At 36.0% G+C, this 7,917-nt stretch overlaps 1 long non-coding RNA gene across 1 annotated transcript; it reads left to right on the top strand.

Moving 5' to 3' along the window:
* The first annotated feature begins 5,488 nt into the window (after positions 1-5,488).
* LOC124150166 lies at positions 5,489-7,534 on the top strand. The gene is made up of 5 exons (XR_006863213.2): positions 5,489-5,515; positions 5,985-6,026; positions 6,480-6,521; positions 6,974-7,015; positions 7,491-7,534. It is a non-coding gene; the product is annotated as an uncharacterized LOC124150166 (long non-coding RNA).
* The last annotated feature ends 383 nt before the right edge of the window (positions 7,535-7,917 follow it).

The raw sequence follows: 7,917 nt of genomic DNA, 5'->3' as shown, positions 1-7,917 counted from the left end.
TGAGAAGGCCTGTAAATGAAAATTTCAAAACAGTCAATAATGCATGTTATACCTCGACCAAAATACTTTCTGAAAACCATTGGCATTGTTTCCTGCAGTTCATCTCTGTCTGGCCATCTCACTAAAAACTGGAGTGACCGGTACATCATGTTCAAAGTTTCCAAAAATGTCTTTGACACTGTTGCCCTTGACACACCAAATCTGTAACTGAGATCTGTAATCGGTAGGTTAAGTCGAAGCCACATAAGTGTAATAATCAGTTTCTGAAATTTGTTCAGTGATGAATTCTTGTTTTCACTCATTTCAGGGGAAATGAGGTTAAACAGTGACATGAGGTTAAGAAAGCTAGGCAAAGCGGTGTAATACTTCACTTTGCCAATGTCATTTTCAAAATCTTCAGGCATGTTAGCCTTCATTTTATGCACAATGATTTTCAAACACTCATTTTCCTCCCGAAGTTTCCTATTTTCATCCTTCAATCCCAAAATTTCTATATTTGCAAATTTTAACTTCTCTGTGTCAGATATATCTGTATTTGTATCGACACAGTCAGTCTCCGGCAGAGGTCCACACACAACTGCACCTGTATCGATAGCAAATGATGCATTTTATTCCAAAAGGCTCATTGCAGCTAAAGTTGCTTTTATTGATTCTTACCACTTCTGCAATCGCTCATGCCTGACAGCTGATACCACTGGTGATTTCACAGAAACGTAGCCCAGGTTGATGCTCGGTACACAGTCTGGATTTGTTTCATCATACAAATGTGGTTTCCTGAAATACAAAAGGATATATTTATTAATCATTTAACTGAAGCATTTATCCTCGTCCCGTTAATCGGTATTTGCCTCGCCAAAGGCTCGGCAAATACCTAATAACTAAGACTCAGTTGATATTTCCCATATTAAAAAACACTCGTGATGAATCCTCTATATATATATATCATAATCATCAACATATATATAATATATATATATGCAAAAGTTAAAAAATAAAAAGTAAAAAAATCAACTCTCCTGAAATATGTATAAATTAGTGGAATGACTGGAGGGGTGTCATGAGGTCATTGCAATATAATACATGCCATCTACCAACCTATCATCTGCATATTGGGAAATGCATGTGCTTGGACTGTATATGTATAGATATACACCCCTCCTGCCTTGATGTATCACTGGTCAACTAAAGTCATTATTTACTTTGGCCAGTGTTTACGACTACGATAACAGTAATACACACGTGAGGTGTTTACTTCTCTCTGACAAAATCTTACACCATTTTAAACTAAACTGTGAAATAAAAAAATCATACCCGAAAGGAAGTGTCCGGAACAAACACGGAGTTGATCACACGTTTTCATATCGGACCTGCTGCCAACAAAAGACGTCTGCGCCGCTCGCTTTTCCTCTGTGTGTCCTCGCTTTGATGACAAATTACCTTTGGGATCCGATAAAAGTTCTTTTGGTCTCTACCAGATCGGTTATGACAATTGACAATAGCGCAAGTCGTCGGCATTTTCACGTGTTGGATGACTGAGCATTAACAATAGGACAACCCGAGCGTGTTTTCAAAACAGCCTGGCGTCATGGCTACCGGCGATGCATTGTGGGTAATCGGAAAATGCTCGGAGCCCTCTATATGCGGAATGCCAAACCTCAGCGAATGCTTGTGACCGATAAAGGTGTAAAGTAAATCCAATTCTTACCAAGCTATGTAGGCATCCTTGTTAATTCAAAGGCCCATGCTGCAGCAAACGCTTCGCTCAACAAATCTTTGACACCACTTCTTTTGCCATACAATGATTAAAAGTCCGTTAATAGAAGTTATATCCGAGATCAAATGCAAACGCCAGTCGATGCATCAAATTTTATATTGCATTTATACAAAATCAGCTCTCTTTCCAAGTACCAACACCTGCCGCTTTACAAATACTGGTAATTTTATAGATTCATTCCTTCGTCTATGCACTTAATATATATTTGGCTGTAAGTGAATATCTTAGCTACTCTTAATATACCTGGTGGTGATTGCGTGGTCTTGAGTATTCAGTTGCATTTGTCTATTGACTGGGTTGGTACTTTCGAGACAATGCATGCAGCTATGTTTATTGCCGGCAAATTCAGGAATCCCTATTTTTAAGAACATTGGAATATGGAAACATATCTAGTTAAAACCTTATTTAAGTCAAGTGTATCTCCCAAATTGAAAATCAGTGTTTCGCTTGGATGTAATTGCAAATGCCAGGTTCGATATTTTTCATGGGTATTGATAATGTTATCGTAGGTGTTGTCTTGATCGTCATGTCGTGATTGTACTAGCCTTTGGATCGGATCAGTTTGATGAGAGACAGATGCTATATCAGATTGATACAATAAAAGTTATCTTTTCAGATGTGCACAGGATCCACAAGTACCGGTGATTTAGAAATGCAGGTAACGCTTTAAGTTCGAATGTGCATTTACCAATTACTTCATTGCCGGCTGATGCCTTAACTTCTCTTAAGAGTTTTGATTGTGAATGCGTGGACAGGCGTATTGTGTCGTATTTGTGTATGTACATGCTAATACTCTGGTGGACATGCGTTTACTTAATAACAACGTGTACATATACGCCGATAGCCAAACAGTGCATTAACTTATTCGCGCAGCTTAAATAATATTAATACGTATTAGTCTTGCTTTTTTTCAGTTCGAACAAAAACTATGAGATAAGCACTTGTGATAAATGTATAGGCTTAAGGTCACATCACCGCAACTGCTTGTGTTCGAGATTAGCACATTGTGAACCAGCATTATATCTCGTTGGCATTCCCAATGAAGGAAGCCACATTATTGAATATATATTTTGCCACGTACAAAATACCTTAAGGCAAACAGTCTGAGGGTACTGTGATTCTTAAAATTTGTTTCTAATTCATAGTAGGTAGGACATTAGTCAACCCCACATCATGTATCCTCTCCAAACTTACAATTGTTCGATCATCTATTGGGGGGCTTGAAAAAGCAACCTTCAAATACCCGATTTAATCCTTTATCAAGGTCTAAGATTCTCTTGGCTCCTCCAGAACGGTGATCCTGATAAGACATATCTTAAAGAACACCGTATCACACGATCTTTTGAATACGCCAATCAATTGAATTCTAACGATTCCAACCCTGCTTACAGCTTTGTGTTTAGTTATCCTCACGGGAATCTTCACAATAAGATGTCATCTCTTATTCCACCTCTTGGAAAATTCATCTGCTATTTTTTATCTTGAACATAAATAAATGCTACACCTTCTGTCTTCTCTGCCTTGGAAGTTGATCAAACTGAATATACCAGTAAAAAAACAACATACATCATCAACTAAAATATGTCAGTTTAAGAAAACCGAAATTGTTCCAGATTTGGTAAAAATCATAACTTTGCATTGAATCATATTCAATGTTACAGGAACTTTTGTTATTTAGTATGTATGCGGAAGGCCATACCTCAGAGAAAGCTTCTGACCGATAAATGTGTAAAGTAAACCACATTCTAACAAAGCCATAAGACAATGGCCCTTGCTGTATTACTCGCTACACTAAACAAATCTGTGACACCACTTCATATGCATTACAATGATTATCAGTCTGTTATAAGGAGTTATGTCAGAGATGAAACGCAAACGCCATAGGATGCATCAATTTTTATATTGAATTGATACAATAACAAGTCTCTTCCAGGTGCGCACAACATCTAAGAAAACTGACGATTTACGAATACAGGTAATGGTATGAATTATTTCCTTCGTCTGTGCACAAAAATAAACACTTCATTGGCAGTGAATATCATATCTACTCTTAATATTCTTTGAGTTAATACTTGGTTGTGATTGTGCGGTCTTGATTATATGGTTGTATTTGTCTTTTGCCTTGTTAGTACTTCCGAGATATGTGTTTGTTTATGTTTATAAACAATGCATGCAGATACCTTTATTGCCGGCAAATCCCGGAATCACTATGTTTTAAGAACATCGAAATATGGAAAAATACAGATGAACTGGTTAATATTTAATTCATTGTTGAACGTTATTCATTGTCATAATACATATGATGTGCTATATTCCAAGTTTTTCACAGAGGGAGCGTTATTCGTTAGAGTGTCAAGTTTTAAACTGCTCACACTGTTTATGCGTGAGAAAATGTGGCCCAGAGGAGAACAACTTGTGCCGAGCTTGCATCGCTCAATCGATGTATACGAATATTTGTCACGCATGAAAGAAAACATCATTGCCATCGTACGTGTATTCTAGAATTTCATACTTTTAAGAAGGCCGTAACATAGAAACTAGTTTATGTAAGACAAATATTTCAGCTTATTTCAGATCAGTGTCCCTCATGGATGTACATTGAAATGCTAGGTATACTATTTTTGTATTACATCTTCAGTATTGAAGTAATTGAAGAAACCGTCAGCAGCCTGACATTTATCCACATATGGGGAAATTACGAGCTGTATGATGCTTCAATGGCAATATTAAATTTAAATGTATGCAATAAATCTTTATTTTCAGGTTCATGAAAGCACAATGCCTGCTGAAGATCCAAAACCAGAGGCACGTAATTTTGCTGTCAGCTAATGCCTCGTCTGCTTTTACTATTGTTTGTCTTCTACCTGATTGTGATTGTAGGGTCATACGCTTTTTGTTACTATATATTTGTGTATTCACATATTATAACTTTACAGCATAATCTAGCATTTCTTTCTTTTAAGAAGGCCAATACATAGAAATAAATCGAGTTCAAGGATTATGTAAGACAAGTATTTCTCTAGAATCCAAGTCCGTGTCACTCATTGATGTATATGCAAATGCCAGTCATAATAATTTTGATAACATGTTCACAAGTGTGACACAAACCGTTAGTTGCTTGACACCCACCTTACATTATTGGGAACTTACAAGCCATATGATGCTTTAACTACAATGTTAAATTGATGTCATAAATTTCACTTTTCAGGTTCCTGAAATAACAATGCCTGCTGAAGATACAAAACCAGAGGTATGTTTATACATTGCATCTTAGGTCTGTGCTTTGAATACATATTTTGCTATAGTTTATTGCTCGTCTGCTTTGACTATTATTTGAGTTTCTACCTGATGGTAATTCCGGGGTCATAAGTATTTGGTTACTATATATTTATGTATTCATGTACTATAACCTTCCAGTATAATCTAGAATTCCTTTCTTTTAAAAAGGCCGAAACAAAGAAAAAAATCGACCTCAAGGTTTCTGTAAGACATGTATTTCACTATATTCCAAATCAATGTCACTCATGGATGTACTTGGAAATGCCAGTTATGATACTGTTGATGATATGTGGCTTGACACCCACCCTGGGATTTGATCCATTTGCTTTTGAACACCAATACTTTTATTGTTGGGAATTTACAAGCCATATGATGCATCAACTGCAATATTAAATTGATGCAATAAATGTCTCTTTTCAGGTTCCCGAAAAAACACTGCCCGCTGAAGATCCAAAACCAGAGGTATGTTTTACATTGCATCTTAGGTCTGTGCTTTGAATAAATATTTTGCTATAGTTAATGCCTCGTCTGCTTTAACAATTATTTGAGTTTCTCTCTGATGGTAATTGTGTGGTGATAAGTATTAGGTTTCTATATTTTTATGTATTTGCGTGCTATAACCTTCCAGTATAGCATCCCTGTCTTTTAAGAAGGCCGTAACAAAGAAACATATCGAGTTCAAGGATTCTGTAAGACAAGTATTTCACTAGAATCCATATCAGGGTCCCTCATGGATGTACTTGGAAATGCCAGTTATAATAATTTTGATAACATATGTACAAGTGTTGCAGAAACCGTCAGTGGCTTGACACCAACAATTGGATTGAATCCATTTTCTTTCGAGCAGCAATACTTACATTATGGGGAATTTACAAGCTATATGATGCTTAAATTGCAATATTAAATTCATGCAATAAATTTCTCTTTTCAGGTTCCCGAAAAAAACTTACCTGCTGAAGATCCCAAACCAGAGGTACGTTAATACATTGCTTCTTTCGTATGTGCTTTGAATATATACTTTGTTTTCTATTATTTGAGTTTCTACCTACTTGGAATTTCGGGGTCATAAGTATTTGGTCACTATATATTTGTGTTATCACATATTATAACTTTTCAGCATAATCTAAAATTCCTTTCTTTTAAGAAGGACATAACATAGAAACATATCGAGTTCAAGGAGTCTGTAAGCCAAGTATTTCACAAGCATCCAAATCCTTGTCACTCATGGGTGTATATGCAAATGTCAGTTATAATAATTTTGTATAGCATATTCACAAGTGTGACACAAACCGTCAGTGGATTGACACCCACCTTTGGATTGAATCCATTTGCTTTCGAGCAGCAATACTAGCGTTATGGGGAATTTACAAGCTATTTGATGCTTAAATTGCAATATTAAATTGATGCAATCAATCTCTCTTTTCAGGTTCACGAAAACACAATGCCTGCTGAAGATCCAAAACTAGAGGTACGTTTATATATTGCATCTTCCATATGCGCTTTGAAGAGATATTTTGTTTACTGTTATTTGAGTTTCTACCTGATGGTAATTGCGGGGTCATAAGTATTTGGTTACTATATATTTATGTATTTGCGTACTATAACCTTCCAGCCTAATCTAGAATTCCTTTCTTTTAAAAAGGCCGTAGCATAGAAAAAAATCAAGCTCAAAGATTATGTAAGACATGCATTTCACTATATTCCAAATCAGTGTCCCTCATGGATGTACTTGGAAATGACAGTTATAATAGTTTTGATAGCACATTCACAAGTGTGACACAAACCGTCAGTGGATTGACACCCATCTTTGGATTGAATCCATTTGCTTTCGAGCAGCAATACTAACATTATGGGGAATTTACAAGCTATTTGATGCTTAAATTGCAATATTAAATTGATGCAATAAATTTCTCTTTTCAGGTTCACGAAAACACAATGCCTGCTGAAGATCCAAAACCAGAGGTACGTTTATACCTTGCTTCTTTCGTATATGCTTTGAATAAATATTTTGCTGTCATCTAATGCCTCGCCTGTATTAACAATTGTTTGTCTTCTACCTGATTGTGATTGTAGGGTCATACGCTTTTGGTTACTATATATTTGTGTATTCACATATTATAACTTTCCAGCAAAATATAGCGTTCCTTTCTTTTAAGAAGGCCATAACATAGAAACAAATTGAGCTCAAGGATTCTGTAAGACAAGTATTTCACTAGAATCCAAACCAGTGTCACTCATGGATGTACTTGGAAATGCCAGTTGTACTAATTTTGATAACATGTTCACAATTGTGACACAAACCGTCAGCGGCTTAACATCCACCTTAGGATTGGATCCATTTTCTTTCGAGCTGCAATACTTACATTATGGGGAACTTACAAGCCATATGATGCTTCAACTAGAATGTCACATGTATGTTATAAATTTCAATTTTCAGGTTTTCGAAATAACAATACCTGCTGAAGATCCAAAACCAGAGGTATGTTTATACATTGCATCTTAGGTATGTGCTTTGAATACATATTGTTCTATAGTTAATTGCTCGTCTGCTCTTACTATTATTTTAGTTTCTACCTGATGGTAATTGCGGGGTCATAAGTATTTGGTTACTATCTATTCATGTATTTGGGTACTTTAACCTTCAAGCATAAACTACATTCCTTTCTTTAAAAAGGCCGCAGCATAGAAACCAATCGAGTTCAAGGATTCTGAAAGAGAAGTATTTCGCTATAACCTAAATCAGTGTCCCTCATGGATGTACTTGGAAATGCCAGTTATAATATTCTGATAGCATGTTCACAAGTGTGACACAAACCGTCAGTGGATTGACACCCATCTTTGGATTGAATCCATTTGCTTTCGAG

Source organism: Haliotis rufescens, unplaced genomic scaffold, assembly GCF_023055435.1.
Source record: "Haliotis rufescens isolate VD_foot unplaced genomic scaffold, xgHalRufe1.0.p SCAF_63, whole genome shotgun sequence".
Taxonomy (NCBI): Eukaryota; Metazoa; Mollusca; class Gastropoda; order Lepetellida; family Haliotidae; genus Haliotis; species Haliotis rufescens.
The sequence above is the reverse complement of the archived record's forward strand: the minus strand, read 5'-3'. Positions and strand labels throughout refer to the sequence as shown.